The sequence below is a fragment of the Dendrobates tinctorius genome, unplaced genomic scaffold (genome assembly GCF_039654945.1).
Source record: "Dendrobates tinctorius isolate UK_male_01 unplaced genomic scaffold, ASM3965494v1 ptg000143l, whole genome shotgun sequence".
Classification (NCBI taxonomy): domain Eukaryota; kingdom Metazoa; phylum Chordata; class Amphibia; order Anura; family Dendrobatidae; genus Dendrobates; species Dendrobates tinctorius.
The window spans coordinates 11,619,089-11,646,331 of record NW_027361810.1 but is presented as its reverse complement, the minus strand read 5'-3'; the positions used below and the strand labels follow the sequence as shown (position 1 = coordinate 11,646,331).

Below are 27,243 nucleotides of genomic sequence, written 5' to 3'. Positions count from 1 at the left end.
TTTCTCGCGCCTGTCCTGACCAGCTATGTCAATATGGGTGGCGCATAGGCAGGGCGGGTTGTAGCTGTGGCCGCCCATCAAACTCATGAAAAGTTATTCCACTAGGCACAACTTACTCCAGAGATGTACTCCAGTCCTTGCCTGCAGTAACTTTTCTGCCGGACATGCACTTAATTCATTAGGTGGCATCTAAAGGACTTAGTCACCTGTTACTCCAGGCGGGTACAACATCAATATTAATAAATTGGGGCCATAGAATATAAATCAGGGGTGCACGCCTGTGCCGAGCCTAAGGGTCACAAACATTCTAAAAAGGGGTCTTACGATCTGAGGCATTTATATTGTGCCAAAAGAATATACCATAAATGTATAGCAGGGCTACAAGGTATCAGGAGAATTGGGGTCCCATTCTCCCCCCAAGCAGCACTCCGCAGAGACCATGCATGTGGCTCTCTCCTATAAAGTCAGGGGTATGGCGGTAAGGTTTATGCTACTCCTTTTCTTTTTGACACACAAACTACAAGTGATCTGCCAACCATGCAAACATTCCTGGGGCCACACAGAAGGGCATTGTGGGCTGCAATCTGTGCACCCGATGGTCTTGACCTTCCTTTGCCTGTGAAACGTATCAAACTTTACTACAACGTATCATTGTAAACAAAATGTATCAGTCTCTAGTTCCAACTGTTCCGCTCACAGATGATTGTACACGCCCTGTGTCATGTCCTCACTAAATGAACCGGGATTCATGTAGCTTAACAATCAGCTAAACCGCTATACCGGGGTCCAATAAGGGAGACTTTAGTTGAATCTGTGCTTTATTGAACGTAGGGTATATAGATGGTGAAACTACAAACAGAAACACATGAACACAATCAGTGGTGGGTTCATAAGAATACATACATACACAACATACATGTCTACACTAATAGCAGAGCAAGGGAGCTATCTAAGCTGGCTATTATAGAATAGGAATTATATACAGGGAGTATGTTACCTACCAGCGATGCTGACGCAGGGGGACTAGAGGAATGAGGTGATTCCAGTATGCAAGCAGAAGGAAAAAATGGTGGACTGGAGGGAAAATGGGCTGAACTAACCATAATCCCTTGCAAACTTCCCATAATACATTGTGAATTGGAGGGAAAGCAAAAACGAAACCAAAAATAGAATAACAGTGCAGTTATTACTTTGGCCACTAGATGGTGCCAAAAACAATGAACATTAAAATCTATGGAAAACTGAGCACTATCGATATTCTCAGTAAATCACTGAATATATATAATCAAAATAGACAGTCAAAGGTCATTAATTATGTCGGACACAGAACACCCTGCACCCTTGTCAAGCCCTAAATATGGAAGGGGGGAGGCAGTAGATTACATGATGTAGGGTGGGACTAAGTTTCATGTCCTGCCTTTGCCTAAAAAAAAAGTCATGACTTCTCTATTTATAGGTGTCAGATGTGGAGAAGGGGCACAAATAGTCACCAAACGACCGGAATTGCTGCAATGTGGTTCTTAGCTGCAAAGTATCAAGGTTCAGATTTTTTTTTTTCCCATATTTCCATCCAAACTATTTTTATGTTTAGAGACTTATTGCTTCCATATATAAATAAGTAATGGAGGGGGGGATATGACAGACGATCTCTACACCCTCTGAAATCGGGGAGGGCACAGACTTGGCAGTATAGGGTGTAGATAATTCCGCATCAATATAGAGAGACGAGACCACAATGGAAATATGTTAAATGAGCGGTGGGCAGCAAAAAGACGAAAGCAAATTGTGCTTAACAGCCTAAAAGCAACCAGCACGACGGAGGATGCAGAAGGCAATTCCATCATAAATATTATAATTTCATTACTTTCCTCAGCACTAAAAAAAAAAAAAAAAAAGAGCAGCGTGAAATGCAATGAGATTGAGAAAGGACAAGCTGCGTGGTGGGGAGAGATGGAATGCCAGCGCGGGGACCGGAAGGAGGGGCGCCAGGTGCCAGCTGTCTGAGCCCCTGTGTTTAAAATTTAATACCAAAATCTCAGCTGAAGGTTTTGTTATCTATCAGAATAATGTCGCCTCACCATACGGGAGCTTCTCTAATGCACGAGTCAGATTAAAAAGGAAAATATCACACCCGGCTCCATGTGCACCGGTCGCCGTCACCTTGGGGATGTGAAATAAGGAGACGGACCTCAGTCAAGATGTTGTATTAAACCATCAAAGCTGTCTTTGATGCCTCCATTTTACAGTGGCCTCTTGATGATTCCTCCCAGGGAAAGATCTTTTATTATAGATTATTTTCAAAGAGTAGTTATTATGGCAGAGAGTAAATAGAACCTACCGTATACAGTACTATTTGTATGCAGCAGGGGGCGCAAGAAAAACGCTGCCAAGTCCTAACACAGGGCAGCCCAGTGCCCACTTTTGCCCCCTCCATTCACTGCTATGGTGAGGTCAGATCAAGCACGAGTTCCTCCACCAGTGTCGAAGAGAATTGTATTTATAAGGAAGGACGGAGATGATAAGCGGCTGTCAAAAATGTATTTTACTGCTTATCTCCCATAAAATAATGGAGCAGATAAACCAACATGTCTGATCTTTGGTTCCAGCACCACGAAAGCATCTGCCAGTCCCCTCTCCAACATGCCCAATCCTTGTGATCCAGGACGAGCATGTTGCTTCTATGGGCAAGGTCGATAAGCAGCTGCCAGTCACCTGGAAGGAAAAGATTGGGCAGGTAAAAGATCCAACATGTCCGATCACAGCTTCCACCAATAGTCCAGCTAATCATAGTATTTCTATGGAGGTCAGGAGATAAATGGCTGCCAAACACCTCATATCTCACAGGAAGGAGTTGGGCAGGTAAAAATCCTACATGTCGGATCCATAACTCTATGGAGTATTTCTTCCTACGGTTTCTCACCATTGAGTGAACCTATCAATGGTTGAGGAAGATAAGTGGCCGCCAGACACAACTGCTTATCTCAAGACAAAGGATTGGACAGGCAATGACCCAACAGGAAAAAGTCATTGTCTAATAGGTTCCACCATCATTGAGGCTGATGAGCATGTGAAGTCTATGGTTGTGGGGGATAAGCGGCTGTCAGACTCCTCTGCTGCTTATCTCGGGGGACACAAAGGATTAGAAGATAGAACTTGTCTGATCATTGTTTCCTATTGGTGATGGAGGATATTTGGGCTGTGCAGAGATGAGATAGTTGGTGGATAACATTACTGGTCCCTTGCCAACACATGATTTTCTGTGACCATATAGAATGAATATTGATCATTTCCTTGAAGATCACCCCATGGGAAGACCACAGCAAATGCCCAGTGTATAAAAAGAAACTCTTCACAGCTGACAAATGTATCAGTCCAGGAAGATATACAGGATGCAACTGACACATTGCAGCAAACTTATGGAATTACGGATATATTGTCACAAACTTCTAGAATTACTGATAGATTGTAGCAAACTTCTAGAATTTCAGCAGATACAGGAGCTTCTCACAAAATTAGAATATCAGAAAAAAGTGAATTTATTTCCGTTCTTCAATACAAAAAGTGAACCTCCTATATTCTGTAGAGTCATTACACACAGAGTGATCTATGCCACGTGTTTATTTCTGTTAATGTGAATGATGATGGCTTACAGCCAATGAAAACCCAAAAGTCATTATCTCAGTAAATTAGAATAATTAACAATAAACCCCTGTAAAGGCTCCTAAGTGTTTATAAAGGTCCCTTAGTCTGTTTCAGTAGCTCCACAATCATGGGGAAGACTGCTGACCTGACAGATGTCCAGAAGGCAGTCACTGACACACTCCACAAGGAGGGGAAGCCACAAAAGGTCATTGCTAGAGAAGCCGGCTGTTCACAGAGTGCTGTATCCAAGAATATTAATGGAAAGTGGAGAGGAAGGAAAACGTGTGGTAGAAAAAGGTGCACAAGCAACCGGGATAACCGCAGCCTGGAAAGGATTGTTAAGAAAAGACCATTCAACAATTTGGGGGAGATTCACAAGGAGTGGACTGCTGCTGGAGTCATTGCTTCACACCACACACAGACGTGTCCAGGACATGGGCTACAAGTGTCGCACTCCTTGTGTCAGGTCACTCATGACCAATAGACAACGCCAGAAGCGTCTTACCTGGGCCAAGGAGAAGAAGAACCGGACTGTTGTCAGTGGTCCAAGGTGTTTTCAGATGAAAGTAAATTTTGCATTTCATTTGTAAATCGCGGTCCCAGAGTCTGGAGGAAGAGTGGAGAGGCCACAATCCAAGCTGCTGGAGGTCTAGTGTGAAGTCTCCACAATCAGTGATGGTTTGGGGAGCCATGTCATCTGCTGGTGTAGGTTCACTGTGTTTTAGCAAGACTAAAGTCAGCGCAGCCGTCTACCAGGACATGTTAGAGCACTTCATGCTTCCCTCTGCCGACAAGCTTTAAGGAGATGAAAATGTCATTCTCCAGCAGGACTTGGCCCCTGTCCACACTGCCAAAAGTACCAATACCTGGTTTACACACAGCAGTATCACTGTGCTTGATTGGCAGCAAACTCGCCTGACCTTAACCCCATAGAGAATCTATGGAGTATTGTCAAGAGGATGATGAGAGACACCAGAGCCAACAATGCAGACGAGCTGAAGGCTGCTATCAAAGCAACCTGGGCTTCCATAACCCCTCAGCAGTGCCACAGGCTGATCGCCTCCATGCCACGCCGCATTGATGCAGTATTTGATGCAAAAGGAGCCCCGACCAAGTACTGAGTGCATTTACTGATCATACATGTCAGTAGGACAACATTTCGGATTTTACCATCATTTTTCAAGCTGGAGTTATAAAGTATTCTAATTTACTGAGATAATGACTTTTGGGTTTTCATTGGCTGTAAGCCATAATCATCACCAGAAATAAACACGTGAAATAGATCACTCTGTGTGTAATGACTCTATAGAATACAGGAGAGTCACTTTTTATATTGAAGAACTGAAATAAATTCACTTTGTGATGAAATCCCAATTTTGTGAGAAGCGCCTGTACATTGTAGCACAATTCTTGAATTTCGATACATTGTAGCAAACTTCTGGACTTATCTGTGCAGCTGCTGATGATCTATCTACAATTGTATCCGCTTCTCAGCTTCCAGCAGGATCAGTCATATGTTTATATTCACTGACAGCAAAAAAAATTCTTGAAAACGGTAAGAAATTGAAATGCAAAGGCCTCAATTCACGGAAGACCAGAATTCTGGCATAAAACTGTTTGAAAGTTTGCAAAGTTTTTACACAAAAAAACAATGTTCTGGTTTTAGGAATCTTAACCTCAGCTCCAGCAACTTTTTGAAAACTGGGGTGAGCGTCACGGATGACAAATTAATCATATTACTCCACGAAAGTGATGCAAATTGCACGAAAAATGTTCTCGAGTCCCCAACTGGGGCTCATTGCTTCCGGAGGCATAGGACAGCAGAAAGAGGCAGCAAAGTCATTAATAGGTGCAGGTCGCTTTATGAAATTGGCGCATTTTACTCCCTTCAAAATGCCAGTCTTAAGGAATCGGGGCCAAAGAGCATTAGAAGGTTCTAGATCTTCTCATTTTTAAAGTGGTTGACTGTATTTTGTATAAAATCGGACAACTCTTTCAACTCCTGCCCCTATCTTGACCCTATCCTGCCCTAGAGGCTAATAAGGAGGCCCCCTTGTATTTTGTCCTCCAGTAATGGGCTCTTTGCTTTTCACGTTCTTTGTGGATATTTGGCCCCCAAACCTCAATATTCTCTTTACCCGACCACAAAATGATTGATCTGAGCAGACAACGTCTCCCCTAATGTAGGAGCAATTGGGTTAAACACGGGAGGAAGATTTGCGACCTCTCATATATCCTCGTTTAGAAACAGCAATTAGTTAAGGTGAACGTAATAAACCAAAAAATAAAAAAAAAACAAGTAAGAAAAAGCATCACCATTTGTGTACGGCCGCAGAACCTGCAGCCGCCGGGTCCATGAAGCCGGAGCAATGTCCTAACTTAATAAGCACATAAAGTATATGTGTATAAATCACGTATACGCCGACACCGCTGACCAGAATGCATTGGCTGCCATAACTCAGCGGCTACATGACTAGAATACGTAGGACGTCGCGCTCTGCATTACGTGTCGCTGCCGCTGCCCAGAACATTCATCTGCAGCCGCGCTCTCCCTCCATGTAAAGAGCACGAGGGGGACGCTGACATCACTCAGGTCCAGAGGTTAATGTCACCTCCGTCTTATTAACCCGACCGAAGCAAATGGAACAGAAAAATCAATTTTAGATAGAAAAAGCCATGCTGACTGATCTCACCTTGGAATGACCTCAGAGGTGCTGACTCAGGTAGGTGGCGGTTATACGTAGGGCGCCGGGATCTGGAATGTTAGGGAATAGTCATGTAAGCAATTCTCATATAAATGTTATTAGTGGAATATTAAAGAGGCATTCTGCTGCACAACAATTATTACCAGTGCAATGGATCAGTGACTACTGTTGGATCAAAGCAGCTCTCACTACAACAGTTATATTCCTGTACATAGGGGGCAGTATTATAGTAGTTATATTCTTGTACATAGGAGCAGTATAATACTAGTTATATTCTTGTACATAGGGGGCAGTATTATAGTAGTTATATTCTTGTACATAGGGGCAGTATTATAATAGTTATATTCTTGTACATAGGGGGGAGTATTATAGTAGTTATATTCTTGTACATAGGGGGCAGTATTATAGTAGTTATATTCTTGTACATAGGAGCAGTATTATAGTAGTTATATTCTTGTACATAGGGGGCAGTATTATAGTAGTTATATTCTTGTACATAGGGGGCAGTATTATAGTAGTTATATTCTTGTACATAGGAGCAGTATTATAGTAGTTATATTCTTGTACATAGGGGGGAGTATTATAGTAGTTATATTCTTGTACATAGGAGCAGTATTATAGTAGTTATATTCTTGTACATAGGAGCAGTATTATAGTAGTTATATTCCTGTACATAGGGGGCAGTATTATAGTAGTTATGTTCTTGTACATAGGAGCAGTATTATAGTAGTTATATTCTTGTACATAGGAACAGTATTATAGTAGTTATATTCTTGTACATAGGAGCAGTATTATAGTAGTTATATTCTTGTACATAGGAGCAGTATTATAGTAGTTATATTCTTGTACATAGGGGGCAGTATTATAGTAGTTATATTCCTGTACATAGGGGCAGTATTATACTAGTTATATTCTTGTACATAGGGGGCAGTATTATAGTAGTTATATTCTTGTATATAGGAGCAGTATTATAGTAGTTATATTCTTGTACATAGGGGGGAGTATTATAGTAGTTATATTCTTGTACATAGGAGCAGTATTATAGTAGTTATATTCTTGTACATAGGAGCAGTATTATAGTAGTTATATTCCTGTACATAGGGGGCAGTATTATAGTAGTTATGTTCTTGTACATAGGAGCAGTATTATAGTAGTTATATTCTTGTACATAGGAACAGTATTATAGTAGTTATATTCTTGTACATAGGGGGCAGTATTATAGTAGTTATATTCCTGTACATAGGGGCAGTATTATAGTAGTTATATTCTTGTACATAGGAGCAGTATTATAGTAGTTATATTCTTGTACATAGGGGGGAGTATTATAGTAGTTATATTCTTGTACATGGGGCAGTATTATAGTAGTTATATTCTTGTACATAGGGGCAGTATTATAGTAGTTATATTCTTGTACATAGGGGCAGTATTATAGTAGTTATATTCTTGTACATAGGAGCAGTATTATAGTAGTTATATTCTTGTACATAGGGGGGAGTATTATAGTAGTTATATTCTTGTACATAGGAGCAGTATTATAGTAGTTATATTCTTGTACATAGGAGCAGTATTATAGTAGTTATATTCCTGTACATAGGGGGCAGTATTATAGTAGTTATGTTCTTGTACATAGGAGCAGTATTATAGTAGTTATATTCTTGTACATAGGAACAGTATTATAGTAGTTATATTCTTGTACATAGGAGCAGTATTATAGTAGTTATATTCTTGTACATAGGGGGCAGTATTATAGTAGTTATATTCCTGTACATAGGGGCAGTATTATACTAGTTATATTCTTGTACATAGGGGGCAGTATTATAGTAGTTATATTCTTGTATATAGGAGCAGTATTATAGTAGTTATATTCTTGTACATAGGGGCAGTATTATAGTAGTTATATTCTTGTACATAGGAGCCGTATTATAGTAGTTATATTCTTGTACATAGGAGCAGTATTATAGTAGTTATATTCTTGTACATAGGGGCAGTATTATAGTAGTTATATTCTTGTACATAGGGGCAGTATTATAGTAGTTATATTCTTGTACATAGGAGCAGTATTATAGTAGTTATATTCTTGTACATAGGAGCAGTATTATAGTAGTTATATTCTTGTACATAGGGGCAGTATTATAGTAGTTATATTCTTGTACATAGGGGCAGTATTATAGTAGTTATATTCTTGTACATAGGGGCAGTATTATAGTAGTTATATTCTTGTATATAGGAGCAGTATTATAGTAGTTATATTCTTGTACATAGGAGCAGTATTATAGTAGTTATATTCTTGTACATAGGGGGCAGTATTATAGTAGTTATATTCTTGTACATAGGAGGCAGTATTATAGTAGTTATATTCTTGTACATAGGGGCAGTATTATAGTAGTTATATTCTTGTACATAGGAACAGTATTATAGTAGTTATATTCTTGTACATAGGAGCAGTATTATAGTAGTTATATTCTTGTACATAGGGGGCAGTATTATAGTAGTTATATTCTTGTACATAGGAGGGCAGTATTATAGTAGTTATATTCTTGTACATAGGGGCAGTATTATAGTAGTTATATTCTTGTACATAGGAACAGTATTATAGTAGTTATATTCTTGTACATAGGAGCAGTATTATAGTAGTTATATTCTTGTGGTTTTGTAGTACCTTTTGGTGCATTGACATTTTTACTAAAATATCTATAAAAATATATCAATGTTACTGTCCCCCACAATCGCAGGAGCTGGGACACCCGCCGTAGAATATGTGTGGCATAAATAGAACCTTCCTGCCTAATATTTTTAGGCAACTTCTTGCAGGAGAAGAATTCGTCTTTTCTTAGGATATTTATTGGTTTATGTAAAACTTTGCTTCCCGCTTTTTATGGTGACACGTTCACGTTTGCATAATCCCAGAGTTACAATGATGGCATTTTGCAGGGGCTGTGGGATTAGCAGGATCAGGATGCATTGTGTAGGGTGCGGGGTGCAGTGAGAATCTCTTCATGCAGAGAGGTTATAAATCCATCTTCTAGCACTCGGCTTGTTTGGCAGAGGAAGGAAGGACAGAATTTATTGTCAATAATGTATATAGCACCATTTATTGTTCTACTTTGTGGCCACAGAAGTAAACAAGGTCATGAATAACTAGTTTAAAGCAAGCAAAAAAAGAGGCTATAAACACTGACTTCCATGGGACTTTATGAGGCAATGTTCACAAAACTTACATATTAAAGGAGTTTTTTTGTTCTAGAACCAGCACCCCTTCTTGCCACTACATGACGCCTGGTATTGCAGCTTAGCCTCTGGCACTTTAATGCCCTACGCAGCCCACAAATACGATGACTGCTGATTCTAGCAATGGTGCCACAATGCACAATCTGATATAGCGCCCCCAACTGGCTGAGATTATTTATATTACTGATCCACAACGGGCTCCTCTACAAGTGCATCCTCTGCACCTGCCGTCGTTACGCCCGGATATTCATGTGTTTCATTTTATACAACCAATTTATCTTTTCGATATCGTCTGAGAAGATAAGCGAGATAAGTGAGAGCGTGTCTAAGGGTCCCGTCACATTTAGCGATGCACCAGCGATTCCGACCACAATACGACCCGGTCAGGATCGCTGGTGCATCTCTAAATGGTCGCTAGTGAGCTGCCACACAGGCAGATCTCACCAGCGACATAGCAGCGGTCGGCGGTCGTTACTTACCTGTCAGACGCGGCAATGAAGACGTCCTCCAGCCCGCGTCCACGCGTCGCTCGTCGGCGCCAGCAGGAAGCCCAGCAGGAAGCCGCCGCCGAGAAACGGTCCAGGATGTTCTTGCGCAATCAGCGATAAGCAGCGGGGATCCGGTCGGAGGTAAGTATCACACATAGCGATATCGCTAGCAATATCGCTGCTACGTCACAAAATCGGTGACGCTTTAGAGATATCGCTAGCGATCTAGCTGTGTGTAACGGGGGCTTAATGCTTGGCCATCCTGTACATAGTGAGAGCGTGCCTAATGCTCGGCCATCATGTACACAATGAGAGCGTGCCTAATGCTCGGCCATCATGTACACAATGAGAGCGTGCCTAATGCTCGGCCATCATGTACACAATGAGAGCGTGCCTAATGCTCGGCCATCATGTACATAGTGAGAGCGTGCCTAATGCTCGGCCATCATGTACATAGTGAGAGCGTGCCTAATGCTCGGCCATCATGTACACAATGAGAGCGTGCCTAATGCTCGGCCATCATGTACACAATGAGAGCGTGCCTAATGCTCGGCCATCATGTAGATAGTGAGAGCGTGTCTAATGCTCGGCCATCATGTAGATAGTGAGAGCGTACCTAATGCTTGGCCATCCTGTACATAGTGAGAGCGTGCCTAATGCTCGGCCATCATGTACATAGTGAGAGCGCGCCTAATGCTCGGCCATCATGTACATAGTGAGAGCGTGCCTAATGCTCGGCCATCATGTACACAATGAGAGCGCGCCTAATGCTCGGCCATAATGTAGATAGTGAGAGCGTGTCTAATGCTCGGCCATCATGTAGATAGTGAGAGCGTGTCTAATGCTCGGCCATCATGTACACAATGAGAGCGTGCCTAATGCTCGGCCATCATGTAGATAGTGAGAGCGTGTCTAATGCTCGGCCATCATGTAGATAGTGAGAGCGTGTCTAATGCTCGGCCATCATGTACACAATGAGAGCGTGCCTAATGCTCGGCCATCATGTAGATAGTGAGAGCGCACCTAATGCTCGGCCATCATGTACACAATGAGAGCGCGCCTAATGCTCGGCCATCATGTAGATAGTGAGAGCGTGCCTAATGCTCGGCCACCATGTACACAATGAGAGCGTGCCTAATGCTCGGCCATCATGTACACAATGAGAGCGTGCCTAATGCTCGGCCATCATGTACACAATGAGAGTGCGCCTAATGCTCGGCCATCATGTACACAATGAGAGCGTACCTAATGCTCGGCCATCATGTACACAATGAGAGCGTGCCTAATGCTCGGCCATCATGTACACAATGAGAGCGTGCCTAATGCTCGGCCATCATGTACACAATGAGAGCGCACCTAATGCTCGGCCACCATGCACACAATGAGAGCGCGCCTAATACTCGGCCATCATTACACAATGAGAGCGCGCCTAATGCTCGGCCATCATGTACACAATGAGAGCGCGCCTAATGCTCGGCCATCATGTACACAATGAGAGCGTGCCTAATGCTCGGCCATCATGTACACAATGAGAGCGCGCCTAATGCTCGGCCATCATGTACACAATGAGAGCGTGCCTAATGCTCGGCCATCATGTACACAATGAGAGCGTGCCTAATGCTCGGCCATCATGTACATGGTGAGAGCGTGCCTAATGCTCGGCCATAATGTATACAATGAGAGCGTGCCTAATGCTCGGCCATCATGTACACAGTGAGAGCGTGCCTAATGCTCGGCCATCATGTAGATAGTGAGAGCATGTCTAATGCTCGGCCATCATGTAGATAGTGAGAGCGTGTCTAATGCTCGGCCATCATGTACACAATGAGAGCGTGCCTAATGCTCGGCCATCATGTAGATAGTGAGAGCGTGTCTAATGCTCGGCCATCATGTACACAATGAGAGCGCGCCTAATGCTCGGCCATCATGTAGATAGTGAGAGCGTGCCTAATGCTCGGCCACCATGTACACAATGAGAGCGTGCCTAATGCTCGGCCATCATGTACACAATGAGAGCGTGCCTAATGCTCGGCCATCATGTACACAATGAGAGTGCGCCTAATGCTCGGCCATCATGTACACAATGAGAGCATGCCTAATGCTCGGCCATCATGTACACAATGAGAGCGTGCCTAATGCTCGGCCATCATGTACACAATGAGAGCGTGCCTAATGCTCGGCCATCATGTACACAATGAGAGCGCACCTAATGCTCGGCCACCATGCACACAATGAGAGCGCGCCTAATACTCGGCCATCATTACACAATGAGAGCGCGCCTAATGCTCGGCCATCATGTACACAATGAGAGCGCGCCTAATGCTCGGCCATCATGTACACAATGAGAGCGTGCCTAATGCTCGGCCATCATGTACACAATGAGAGCGTGCCTAATGCTCGGCCATCATGTACACAATGAGAGCGTGCCTAATGCTCGGCCATCATGTACACAATGAGAGCGTGCCTAATGCTCGGCCATCATGTACATGGTGAGAGCGTGCCTAATGCTCGGCCATAATGTATACAATGAGAGCGTGCCTAATGCTCGGCCATAATGTATACAATGAGAGCGTGCCTAATGCTCGGCCATCATGTACACAGTGAGAGAGTGCCTAATGCTCGGCCATCATGTATACAGTGAGAGTGTGCTTAATGCTCGGCCATCATGAACACAGTGAAAGTGTGCCTAATGCTCGGCCATCATGTACACAGTGAAAGTGTGCCTAATGCTCAGCCATCATGTACACAGTGAGAGCGCGCCTAATGCTCAGCCATCATGTACACAGTGAGAGCGCGCCTAATGCTCGGCCATCATGTACACAGTGAAAGTGTGCTTAATGCTCGGCCATCATGTACACAGTGAAAGTGTGCCTAATGCTCGGCCATCATGTACACAGTGAAAGTGTGCCTAATGCTCAGCCATCATGTACACAGTGAGAGCGTGCCTAATGCTCGGCCATCATGTACACAGTGAAAGTGTGCCTAATGCTCGGCCATCATGTACACAGTGAGAGCGCACCTAATGCTCGGCCATCATGTACACAGTGAGAGCGTGCCTAACGCCCGGCCATCATGTACACAGTGAGAGCGCACCTAATGCTCGGCCATCATGTACACAGTGAGAGCGTGCTTAATGCTCGGCCATCATGTACACAGTGAAAGTGTGCCTAATGCTCGGCCATCATGTACACAGTGAGAGCGCACCTAATGCTCGGCCATCATGTACACAGTGAGAGCGCACCTAATGCTCGGCCATCATGTACACAGTGAGAGCGCGCCTAATGCTCGGCCATCATGAACACAGTGAGAGCGCGCCTAATGCTCGGCCATCATGTACACAGTGAGAGCGTGCCTAATGCTCGGCCATCATGTACACAGTGAGAGCGTGCTTAATGCTCGGCCATCATGTACACAGTGAGAGCGCGCCTAATGCTCAGCCATGTACACAGTGAGAGCGCGCCTAATGCTCAGCCATGTACACAGTGAGAGCGTGCCTAACGCCCGGCCATCATGTACACAGTGAGAGCGTGCTTAATGCTCGGCCATCATGTACACAGTGAGAGCGCACCTAATGCTCGGCCATCATGTACACAGTGAAAGTGTGCCTAGTGCATGGAGTGTGCGTCTTGCTGGATGCTCCTCCAGGAACCTTAGCTCTTTCTTGTGAAACTGATTCTATTGCCTCCAGCTCTGGAGGAATCCGTTTTTTTTTGGGGGGGGGGATTATAATTTGCCATCCTCGGATTTAGTAACTGGCTGCCATGTGGATTATAGGTTCCTGTATCCTTGGAATGATAGATAGGATCAGATCAGGTAATTTAGTGTAACGTCCACCCCCTATAACGACACCACTGTTTACCAGGGGTCTCACCTGTCGTAGGTGTGGTGGAAAGGACGACTGTGGAGTCTGTACATGTGTTGCTAATATTCATTATGGTAGTTGCACATTATTAAGCCATGGTTGATTTTTTTTGCAAAACATCTCCACCCCTGCTCATAGGTGATATGTGGTATTGCAGCCCGACTCTTCTGAATTGAATGGTACAAGGAAGATTCGCCGTAAATGTTTTTCTAACTTGTAAAACCCCTTTAATCCCTCCAGATGGAAAACACAGTTTGTGATGATTTGCGCTCTTCTGTCGTTTTTCTGTCAACCAAATATTTAATTTTTGCTTTTCTGGATGTTTGTCGGAATAAAGATGAGACGAGGCCGCGGGTAAGTGAGGACTTTACACAGAAATAACAAGTCTTGTGCAGGCAGAGATGAAGGATAGACGTCTCGTCCGTGTCTTGGATGTCGACTTGATGTTGTTTGATGTGAAATGTTCTCTTTGTGAAGGCTGCGGAGTGCGGTGCGGAGCTTCACAGGAGTGCGGGCGGCTTCACATCCTTCAGCGGAGAGCGTGTCATTCATTATACATCACACTCGGGCTTTACAACTGCTTAACGTGTCAGGACAATTGCTTTTCTACGACTTTGCTGTCCCAAGCAGCTTTATTTTTGGAACCGTAGGGTGCAAGCACTAAAGTCGTCCTTATCTTATTCCCATTCTAATAAGTTATCATCTATGCACGGGACATGCGATAATCTGCTAATCCCTGCAACGCCCAACGATTTTAATAATGGGCCTACTGAATGCCCCATTGGAATAGGGAGGCGGCCGTGCGTGCCACTGATTTATTCTTTCCAGACATTAGATGTCCCAGTCCAATAGGGTAATTCAGAGTTTTGATCTTGTGAGTCCAGTGGTCAGACCCCCAGCAGTCAGCAAGGACCACCGCACTATTACAATAGTCAATCCAGAGTTCTAATCTTGTAGATCCAGTGGCCAGACCCCCAGCAGTCAGCAAGGACCACCGCACTATTACAATAGTCAATCCGGAGTTCTAATCTTGTAGATCCAGTGGTCACACTCACAGCGGTCAACAAGGACCACCACATGATTGCAATAGGCAATTCAGAGTCCCAATCTTGGGGGTCCAGTGGTCAGACCCCCAGCAGTCAGCAAGGACCACCGCACTATTACAATAGTCAATCCAGAGTTCCAATCTTGTAGATCCAGTGGTCACACTCACAGCGGTCAACAAGGACCACCACGTGATTGCAATAGGCAATTCAGAGTCCCAATCTTGGAGGTCCAGTGGTCAGACCCCCTGTGGGCAGCAAGTTATAACTTATACTGTGGATAAGTAATCGCTTTCCAAGATGGGAATAATCACTAAAATGTAAGATCGCTGACAGCAATTTCTCTTGACCTTACAATATGTTGAGGAGACCCCCCAAGGAGCACTGGAATAGATGGTTCATTGTCTATGGCATGCAAAACAGAAGCCGTGGAGACACCATCACATGTTTCTCAACGCAAGCAATGACTAGCCAGGTCTTTCACCGGGAAGGAACAACCACGGGAAGGGCAGTCTCCAATGAAGGAAACCACCTATGCCAAAACATGGTATCCATCCACAGACAGCTGTTTCGTGGTATTTGCCCCTCATCAGTGTGGAGTAGGAAACTGGCTAGTAGGAGCAATGCCTAGTGGAAGACTATGAAAAATGAGGATGATTGACCTCATGGAGATCAACATCTGCTCTAGAATCACTGCGTTGAGAAACACATGATGGTGTCTCCGCAGTGTCAGATGTTGATCTCCATGAGGTCAATCATCCTCATTTTTCATGGTCTATGGCATGACCGGAGACAACCATGTTAAGTCGCATGGACATAGAGCAGAGCGGCGGTGCGCATGTGCGGCCATCGCACAATTCCAATTAGGCATTTCAGAGCCCCTTCCTTGGGATTGATGGGACCCCCCACGATCAGCCAGCCATCACCAATCTTGTTGACTTGCTTAAGCCATTGAGATAGCAGACAGCTCTTTCTCCCAACCTTCCAATATACATGCATAGTTTTAATGGGGACGGCCATGCCCCCTAGTTAGCGAAGCCTTTTTCTGCCACCACACACAAAACAACGGCCGCAGATGGAATATCATGTAACATGAAACATCAGCAACCGCCATCAAAACTCTCTGTTCATGCGCTAATTTCCGGAACATCCAAGACCTGCGCAAGTGCGGATAAAAGTGTGGAAGCCAGGATAACGATAACTTTCCTTAGAGCTTGTGCAGGTCTTAAGTTCCCTGGAAATTAGCGCATGTGCAACAAGGTTTATTGGCGTTTGGAGAGGATATGACGCCGGACCAGAGCACCACCTTTATTGGGCTGATTAGTGGCGTTGGATCCCTACTGATCAGATATTGATAACTGATAAGAGCTGATGGCAGACCCCAAGGTGAATGTCTGACTGCCGGCTGCGGCTCCTGTGCTGATATTTGGATATTTTTTGCACGTACTCGATCTTGCTAAACTGACAAATGTTCAGTAAAATTATTCTTCTAATATATATATTTTTATTTTAATCCCAGATGATATCCTTGCTGTGTGTAAATATAAAGTCCCAGCTCCTGAGCGCAGCCTTGAAGGTTTTGTCTAGAGCTGATGAATTTTATATTTACGAGAAGACTCCGATAGATCCACGTTCTGCGGCCTCTGATATATTTGTCTGGAATCACAGGAGCTGCGGATGTTTATGACGTGGCGACAGCATCGATGCTCCAAACACAGCACAGAAATACTGCGCCAAAACCGAGGGTTGTGCATCCGGAGCCATGTAGGCACATTGCTTGGTGAACGGGGTCAGAATGGGCACTAGCACAAGCTGCGATCCTTCCCATCACATCTCACTCCCCTCACCCCAGCAGGCTTAACATTTCTGATGTACTCTTACCTGGTCATCTAACCATCACATGGTCCTTGTCCAAGTCTCCTAGCTCCTTTCACTTGCCCATTTTTCCTGCATCCAACACATTACCTTAACAAACTGTTCACCTGCTGCCCGCCATTATCAGATGTGGAGAGATAATCAGTGTTGTTCACTCCACTTGTCAGTGGTTACACTGTATTAGTTTACACGCCTGTTGTCAAGTGTAATCCGCATCACCAGGATTGCTTAAAGGAAGTGGGGGTGGAGCTCTGTCTCCCTACAGGAAGTGGGGGTGGAACTTTGTCTCTCTACAGGAAGTGGGGGGTGGAGCTTTGTATCTATACAGGAAGTGGGGGTGGAGCTCTGTCTCTCTACAGGAAGTGGGGGTGGAGCTCTGTCTCTACAGGAAGTGGGGGTGGAACTTTGTCTCTCTACAGGAAGTGGGGGGGTGGAGCTTTGTATCTATACAGGAAGTGGGGGTGGAGCTCTGTCTCTCTACAGGAAGTGGGGGTGGAGCTCTGTCTCTCTACAGGAAGTGGGGGTGGAGCTCTGTCTCTCTACAGGAAGTGGGGGTGGAGCTCTGTCTCTCTACAGGAAGTGGGGGTGGAGCTCTGTCTCTCTACAGGAAGTGGGGGTGGAGCTCTGTCTCTCTACAGGAAGTGGGGGTGGAGCTCTGTCCCTCTACAGGAAGTGTGGGCGGGTCTTTATCGCTCTACAGGAAATGGAGGCGGGTCTTTGTCCCTCTACAGGAAGTGGAGGTGGGTCTTTGTCTCTATACAGGAAGTAGGGGCAGAGTGTTGTCTCTACAGGAAGTGTGGGTGGGTCTTTATTGCTCTACAGGAAGTGGAGGCGGGTCTTTGTCCCTCTACAGGAAGTAGGGGCAGAGCTTTGTCCCTCTACAGGAAGTGTGGGCGGGTCTTTGTACGCGGATATGGGCAATGAAGTGGATTAAGGTAGATCATGCTTTTCTATGGGTTCAGTGTCATAGAACAGGTCCAGGAAATTTACGATCCTTCAGCAATATCCAAAATGTAACTCTGCTCCCCGCAGAAACTTTCCTGTCAGTAACATCTCTCGTGTTCTCAGTCGTTGGTGAAATCTACGTGTTCGAGTTAAAGTGTTTCATCTTAAACCCAATATGTGCCGGACGCATCCTGAGCTGAGAATCGATGGCCGCTCCAGTCCGTGGTCCGCTCCGAACAGCCATTGATCTGATTTTCACGGCGTTTGCAGAACATTGATCTAACACAGCGGCGGACACGTCCGGATAATCAGCACAAGTATTTAGCTGTGATGGCATTTAGAGAGGAAGGGAGATGAGGGATGGTATGGAGGGAGCGAGCCAATACATGGCGGAAGAGAAAATCACTGCATGTCCCAGGGTGGAAAAACACAGGCGAATATTAAATATAGTAAGAAGGATAAAAATAGCAAAGAGGAACGGTGATAAAAGACACATACACATAAGATGGATAATAGATAGACAATATGTGTAGCAGAACGTCCTGCAGATCCTGCAATGTCTCTGACCGAAGCAGCTCTGCTACATGTGTACATATCCATACGTATTGCAGGAACAGGCCGAGATGAGACTTTATGGAGGAGATTGTCTCTCTTCTGCTCAATAACTCCTCATTGCAGCCTTAAAAGTGGAAAATACATTGAGCAAATTTGTAGGGTAATTTTAGCACTTACTAAAGAAAATGAAAATATGTTACGCTAAATTGTTCATCCCGGTGAAGCCGGTAAATGGGGAAATGTCACCGCTCCGAACTGTAATATATATTAGTGAAATTGTCAGAATGAAGGAGCAAATGGTAATCGAGATTTAGTGTTTTTCAAATATAAAATGTTCAGACAGAAAAAAGCCAAAGTTATTATCACCATACTGGAATAATCCCATTGTAAGCGGCAATCTACATGCTTAATGAGGGGTGATCTGGAGAGAGATAAAAATTCACACAGCGCTCCCCCACAATCTATAGAGCCAACCATAGAATAGGGGAGAGGAGCGTATAAACACTAAAGCAGCCTCGAATTATAACACATTAAACAATACTTACAATATCATGCAATACATACAGAATGTATAGCTACAATAATACTGCTCCTATGTACAGGAATATAACTACTATAATACTGCTCGTATGTACAAGAATATAACTACTATAATACTGCCCCTATGTACAAGAATATAACTACTATAATACTGCTCCTATGTACAAGAATATAGCTACTATAATACTGCTCCTATGTATAAGAATATAACTACTATAATACTGCTCCTATGTACAAGAATATAACTACTATAATACTGCTCCTACGTACAAGAATATAACTACTATAATACTGCTCCTATGTACAGGAATATAACTACTATAATACTGCTCCTATGTACAAGAATATAACTACTATAATACTGCTCGTATGTACAAGAATATAACTACTATAATACTGCCCCTATGTACAAGAATATAACTACTATAATACTGCCCCTATGTACAAGAATATAACTACTATAATACTGCTCCTATGTACAAGAATATAACTACTATAATACTGCCCCTATGTACAAGAATATAACTACTATAATACTGCTCCTATGTACAAGAATATAACTACTATAATACTGCTCCTATGTACAAGAATATAACTACTATAATACTGCCCCTATGTACAAGAATATAACTACTATAATACTGCTCCTACAGTATGTACAAGAATATAACTACTATAATACTGCCCCTATGTACAAGAATATAACTACTATAATACTGCCCCTATGTACAAGAATATAACTACTATAATACTGCTCCCATGTACAAGAATATAACTACTATAATACTGCTCCTATGTACAAGAATATAACTACTTTAATACTGCTCCCATGTACAAGAATATAACTACTATAATACTGCCCCTATGTACAAGAATATAACTACTATAATACTGCACCCTATGTACAAGAATATTACTATAATACTGCCCCTATGTACAAGAATATAACTACTATAATACTGCTCCCTATGTATAAGAATATAACTACTATAATACTGCTCCTATGTACAATATTATAACTACTATAATACTGCTCCTATATACAAGGATATAACTACTATAATACTGCCCCTATGTACAAGAATATAACTACTATAATACTGCCCCCTATGTATAAGAATATAACTACTATAATACTGCTCCTATGTACAATATTATAACTACTATAATACTGCCCCTATGTACAGGAATATAACTACTATAATACTGCCCCCTATGGACAAGAATATAACTACTATAATACTGCCCCTATGTACAATATTATAACTACTATAATACTGCCCCTATGTACAGGAATATAACTACTATAATACTGCTCCTATGTACAAGAATATAACTACTATAATACTGCCCCCTATGTACAGGAATATAACTACTATAATACTGCCCCTATGTAGAAGAATATAACTACTATAATACTGCCCCTATGTACTGGAATATAACTACTATAATACTGCCCCTATGTACAAGAATATAACTACTATAATACTGCCCCTATGTACAAGAATATAACTACTATAATACTGCTCCTATGTAGAAGAATATAACTACTATAATACTGCCCCTATGTACAAGAATATAACTACTATAATACTGCCCCTATGTAGAAGAATATAACTACTATAATACTGCCCCCTATGTACAGGAATATAACAACTATAATACTGCCCCTATGTACAATATTATAACTACTATAATACTGATCCTATGTACAAGAATATAACTACTATAATACTGCCCCCTATGTACAAGAATACAACTACTATAATACTGCCCCTATGTACAAGAATATAACTGCTATAATACTGCCCTATATACAAGAATATAACTACTATAATACTGCCCCTATGTACAGGAATATAACTACTATAATACTGATCCTATATACAAGAATATAACTACTATAATACTGCCCCTTGTACGGGTGCTGTATCCATCCACTATTTTACCTTCTGTTGATCTTTCCTTTCTGTTCTTCTTCCTCTTTGACATCTTTTGGGGTCAGGCTTCACCCTGTAGCTTGGTGCAGATGTGACAAGTCTTGTAGCTGTTCCTGAAGACGTCATTTAATGGGACAGAAAAAATAATTGTTTTATTTCTTTATTATGAAGCATTTTTGTGATAATTGAGTATCAGATACCAGTGTCGGCTCCCGACCTCCAGACCTTCTTTCCTATCTGTGGATATATTTGGCTCTTTCTTCCAGCACTTTGTTTCCTGCTCTCTCACTGATCATGTCTCTGCTCTCCACCAGATGATCTGAATTCCCTCGGGAGAAGTTTCCGAGTTCCTGAAAATACACTTTCATGCTGGTAATTATTTTCAAGACTAATTTAGCATTGTTTTATCTAATCAGAAATTATCCATACGGCTTTGGGGGAGGCCGGCGAGAGATGCGTCAAGGACAACTACTGTCAGAGGTCGAGGGGCCTTCAAAATGTCAATTTTTATAGAAATCTTGGGATTTGGGTAAAAATAATGTCATGCAGTGATAATTCTAGTAATAGGTTTACTATGCGGATAAAAAGTATTCACACCCGTTTGAAACATTTTATGTTTTTTGGGAGGTTCTAATGTAAAACCTGCAGCAGGACCCCCACCTTCTGACTTCCAGGCCCCCCACCTTCAGACTTCCGGGTCCCCCACCTTCTGACTTCCAGGCCCCCCACCTTCAGACTTCCGGGCCCCCACCCTCAGACTTCCGGGTCCCCCACCTTCAGACTTCCGGGTCCCCCACCTTCAGACTTCCGGGCCCCCACCTTCAGACTTCCGGGCCACCCACCTTCAGACTTCTGGGCCCCCCACCTTCATTCAGTCTTCCGGGCCCCCACCTTCATTCAGTCTTCTGGGCCACCCATCTTCAGTCTTCCGGGCCACCCATCTTCAGACTTCCGGGCCCCCCACCTTCAGACTTCCGGGCCCCCCACCTTCAGACTTCCGGGCCCCCCACCTTCAGACTTCTGGGCCCCCCACCTTCAGACTTCTGGGCCCCCCACCTTCAGACTTCCGGGCCCCCACCTTCAGACTTCCGGGCCCCCCACCTTCAGACTTCCGGGCCCCCCACCTTCAGACTTCTGGGCCCCCCACCTTCAGACTTCTGGGCCCCCCCACCTTCAGACTTCCGGGCCCCCCACCTTCAGGCTTTAGGGTCACTCATGCACCCGAACCAGAAAGAATGAGTTCGGAAACATTTAAAGGAGACCTGCACCATTTCTGTAGAGCTCGATGTTGGACCCCAGACTGTATTTAGTCCCCAATGCCCATCTAACATATTTTCCTTTTTTTATCCCACTGCTCCTAATCCCATATCTATGGCAGTTTTGGTTACTTTTATGTTTTCTTTTTTTCTGCCGCAGTGGTTCCAGCCGGCTCAGCATTCTCTGTAATTAAATCAGAATGTATAATATCTGCAGATATTAATTACTTTGTTATTCAATGTTAAGTCATTACATTGAGGGATCTGCTTAATGTGTTTTCGTTTCTTGTCCAAATCTTAAAAGAATCGTAGCGAGTTCCTTGATTTACTGCTAAGAGACATAACAAGACAGTGATGAGAGAGGACGGAAGATCTGCAGTAAATGGGACGAGTGATGGCGGAACCCAGACATTGCCGGTAACAGAGGTTCACTTTATATATAGAAATGTTTGTAAATATATTACTTTACTTATATTGTACTGATACATAGTCACATCCTGTATTCACTGCGGACAAGAAGAGACACAGACAGAAGAGGCAAGAGCAGTATATGGGCAACAGCTCCTCGTAATCCTCCTATTTACCTGTCTGTGACAGATGCTGCTTTTGAGGTAGAAGTGGCCCCTCTTCTAGGATCCTGATGGGCTGTGTCAGCCCTTGACTCTAGAGCTGTAATCACTGTTCTGCTGTGCAAACTTTATGTAAATTGCACAGGCGCCGAGAATAGTCAGAGAGGCCCAGCGCCTGCGCACTGCAGTACTTTACACTGCCCTCAACAGAACGTAGAATTACGCCTGCGCAGGAACGCGATGCCGGGGAGCGAGGAAGCAAGCAGGAGGGTGGCGGCAAAAGAAGTTGGGAGGCGCCTGACCCGGACCTGCGACACCCACCGGACCGGACCGCACCGCACTTATTTTTCTTCTCTTGTAGGTCGGATTATAGAATGCTGTAGATAAGCCCTGAGAGGTGGTGGCCGGATCTCATATCGGCCAAAACTGCTGACATGTTCCCTTTATGGCCGGGGTCACACTAGAGAGGAATACGGACGAGTGCTATGCGATAAATCATCGTACAGCACTCAGACTGCTGTTACTCTATGGGCAGCTCCCATCATGCGTTTTTTTTCTCGGCCGTGTTATCCATGCGAGTGAAATCACAGCATGCTGCGGTTGTACACGTGTATCGATCGAGACTCGCCAATGCAAGTCTATGTGTGCGAGAAAAAAATCGTACACCATATGGACCATCAGTGTGGCTTGCGAGAAACACGCGCACATTTTCCTCATTTTAGCCCACTGAGCCATTCAATTCAATGGGGAAAGTGAGTGAGAAATGTAAAGCCATACACATGTCATATGGATGTCATACGGATACACGAGGAAATCGCATCATCGCATTGCAAACGCATTACACACGGACGACCATACGGAGAACACTCGTGTGACTCTCGGCCGAGAGAATCGGATTGATTTTTCATATGTTAAGCGTGACTCCGGCCTAAAGAGAAATTCACAATCAAATGCAAATTTTCGGAATAAAATTATTTCTAATTCTGTAGTTCAGGGATGAATCCTCCTGAATTGTGTGGAGGTCGCGGCTGGTTATTTACGGCGCACCTCTTCGCCCCGGTCAGTAGTCGCCAGAGCTTTTTTTCCCTATGAACAGGAGATAATTCGGGGTCTGCTCGGTTTTCGGCTCTGGGCTTCTTAGTTGCACTGAGTGAACGTGATCTTTCCTAGAGAGACGGCAAAGAGCGGGGGTCTCCCCCCCCTCCCCCCCCCCCGCAGTGCCCCCTTCCACTGATTCGTGGAGATAGCAATCTTTAATTAGACCTCAATATTAATGGCTGAGCGCACATCTTATCTGCGGCCTGGCGGGAGACATTGGCGCAGCCCTGAGCCTCACGTTCCCTTCACATCTCTCATTTGCAGGACCACAGGTGACAGCATTCTGCGCATCACTCCAGGCCGCGTTACACAAAATGGCTCAATTTATTTTTTCTTTTCTACTTTTATTTAAGAGAGAGATGGAGGTAAAGACGGCAATGGGGGCGAATGCCACAGCCGTAACTCCCCATAAACGGTTAGAGACACAGAAAACACCGGATTGTTTTGATTATCTGTAAATATTTTGGCTTTTTGGGGAGATAAGTTTTTAAATTAAATTTTCGATTGTCATAACCACATAAAATCCTGTTCTTTCATGTGAGATGTTGTTGTTTTCTTAATGTACCATATTGCGGTAGAAATAATTTAACCAAACACTAATCATTTTTGGAGGGGTCTGGAATGCCCAAAAAAAAAATCTGTAATTTTTGGGGGTTTGGTTTTTAAGGCGTTCATCGGCACTATGCCACTTATTTACAAATATCCTTTCAGCCTTTAGCTTTCCGCATTTAAAGGGTTGTCCACGTTGGAAAGTTTATTTTCCATACAAAAATTTAAGGAATCAAGGATCCTCTGGAGCAATCCAAAGCCCCTCTGTGACGAAAGCGCACCCTGTGCCACCAATCTCTTCAGGGGCACCCAGTCCAGGACGGATGAGGGTTCGTTCAGCCCCAGTGTCCTTGAGGCCTTTAGCAAGACGGGCCCCCACCTGGACGGGTTGAACGTTGTCGTCAATCCGCCCAACCACACCTCCCACCAAAAGAACAGAGACATTGGGCCCAGAGGCCTTGTCTGGGGGGTTCTTCTGCTTTTCTGGACAGGTGGCACTGATATGTCCAGTCCGACTGCAGTTGTAACACTGGCGACTGTCAGTAGTAGGCCTGGTTTTGGCAACAGGGACAGGGCCTCCGGAGGGACGGCTAGCTGAGGCACTGGGGTTGGTTGCAGGCTTACCCCCTCTCCAGCTGTTGGTGACTGGCCTCCGCGTCTCTGGCTTCCGGTTGGTCTCATAGTTGTCGGCGATCTGCGCCGCTTTGTCCGCATTCGTTGGTTCGCAGTCCAGGATGAACTGTCGGACCTATCACATCAGGTCATCATCAGGTCCTTTAGCAGCTCAAAGGAATCAACTGACAGTCCATGGAGCCACTGGTCAAAGTGGGTCCTGAGTCCTTGCACCACATCGCTATAGCTATCGTGTGGGCCACGTTGGAGGTTCCGGAACTTCTTTCGGTATACCTCAGGTGTCAGCCGGTATTTGGCTATCAGAGCCTGCTTGATGGCATCATAGTCATCGTCTTCTGGTGGGAGAGAAGCAAACGCCTCCAGAGCTTTGCCTTTTAGCCCTGGGGTCAAGTACCTGGCCCATTATTCCTTATCCAGCCAGTACTGTCTGCAGGCTTTCTCAAAAGCTCACAGAAACGTGTCCAAGTCCCCGTCCTTTTCCATCACGGGAAAATGCTCTGCCCGGGGTTTAGGACTCTGGGCGCTGCTGGGCTCACTGCTTCGGGCTGTGGGGGCTTTCCCCCCCGCTGGAGTACCTCAAGTTCATGCGCCCTCTGTGCTTGGCGCTCGGCTCTCTCAGCCTGTGCTTGGCGCTCGATTCTCTCTGCCTCCCGCTCGGCTCGCTGCTCCGCTCTCTCCTGAGCTTGCTGGATCAGCTTCAGATGTCCATCATGGTCTTCGGCAGGGAGTGCATCCAAGGCCGCTTGCAGGTAGGGGTCCAGCCTGGCCTGGTTGCATGTGGGGCCGGCATACGGTGGTTGGACCTCAGATGCAGCGCCACCTTGGTTAGGGCCGGCTTCTACGCCCGCTGTGATCTGGGCATTGTCCAGCTGCACCAGAGCCGCGATCAACTGGTCTCTGGTTTTGTTTGTGGCGTCAATGCCTCGGTACGTGCATACTCCAGCAAGAGTTTCCTTTTTCTGATGTGTATACCAGCGTTCTCCTTTTGCCGCCATGGTTGCCACATAAAAGATAGAAAAGAAAAATGAAGAAAAGGGAGGGAATACTTGCACGTACACACTAATGTCTCAGGACTAGTAACCACTGAGTCTGTTCTCCAAAACCTATGACGCAGGATTCCCGCAGGAACCGTGCAGGTTTTTAGTGAGAGGAATGATTGCTCAAACCAAATCACTAATGCTCTTTGATTACCCCACCGCTCTGCCACCAAATTGTGACGAAAGCGCACCCTGTGCCACCAATATGTCACGATCCCACTGCTGACACCGGTATGTCAGCGGACGGAGGGACACGACACACTGCCGGCACACGGCTATCACAGGCACAGTGGGGGGTTATCTTAATTATCCCACCACTGGCACCATGTGACTAAAATACAGCATGCTAATCTTGCCCTAACAATTTATCGCAGGGGGGTTATTTTGGATGCCCCACCACTGCTAGCAACCTTCCAAGAACTGCGGGGATTTATGGATATCCCACTTTCTCAGTTCCACTTTGGAACTCGCAGCTCTTCGGCGCCCCCTTATCCTCAGGTCAGTCAGGGAACTCCACCTAGGATAATTAGTCGCCGGACAGGCTGCTTGTTGTGCACAGGCGATTAGACTACTGCAGTAAGGGAATTATCAATGCTTTGGCCTCAGCCACCCATTCAGCATATAAGACCCTTCCGTACTGCCAACTAGCCCAACCACCGAACACACCACGCTGCCACCAGCCACGATTCACTTAATCAAAGAATTAATTAAGAGGGTCCATAGCAAACCCCCAAATTAGTAGCGATTATCTAAAAAAGGCGCATAGTTCGTTTCTTAGAGCATGAAGACAGACTGATAATTTTATCATTTATTCCCAAAAGGTGGGCAGTGATTACATAGATAAAAGTTGTTACAAAGTTGAGACATTAAATATGTACATTGCAAATATAAAGTAACAGGGGTGAAAGCAGAAAGTACACTTACATGTGCTTAGCTGGTATTAGGCAAACAGTTGTGAGTTCATTTTTCCCTTCACCATTGAGGTCTGATGAACTCCCTCCTCTAGTGAAGGAAGGTAGTGAGACTGATTACCAAACACCTGGGCAGCTAGATGATGACTGGGTGGCTGGAATTGAGGACTGGATATAAGGCTGCCGACGCCCTTCTTCCTGGCTGGTGATTTTCCTGCTGGATTCTTGGAGACCAGTCTGATTCCTGCATCTCAAAGCTAAGTTTTTCTGCTCTGCTTTGTACTCTTCTGTTTTGTTTTTGTTTTGCCTTGTTTTTTGGGAGTTCTGCCATCCCCGGCCGGGGGTGAGCTGAATTCCATTTTTGTCT

At 44.5% G+C, this 27,243-nt stretch overlaps 1 long non-coding RNA gene across 2 annotated transcripts in view; it reads right to left on the bottom strand.

The window, feature by feature from the left end:
- Positions 1–27,243, bottom strand: part of LOC141049089 (uncharacterized) — a 177,853-nt gene that overhangs the window by 54,310 nt on the left and 96,300 nt on the right. For both annotated transcript variants that reach the window (XR_012220242.1, XR_012220243.1), the window contains 3 exons: positions 21,041–21,173; positions 20,833–20,936; positions 6,336–6,397 (listed from right to left, as the gene is read on the bottom strand). This is a non-coding gene — a long non-coding RNA (uncharacterized lncRNA). The remainder of the gene's footprint in view (positions 1–6,335; positions 6,398–20,832; positions 20,937–21,040; positions 21,174–27,243) is intronic.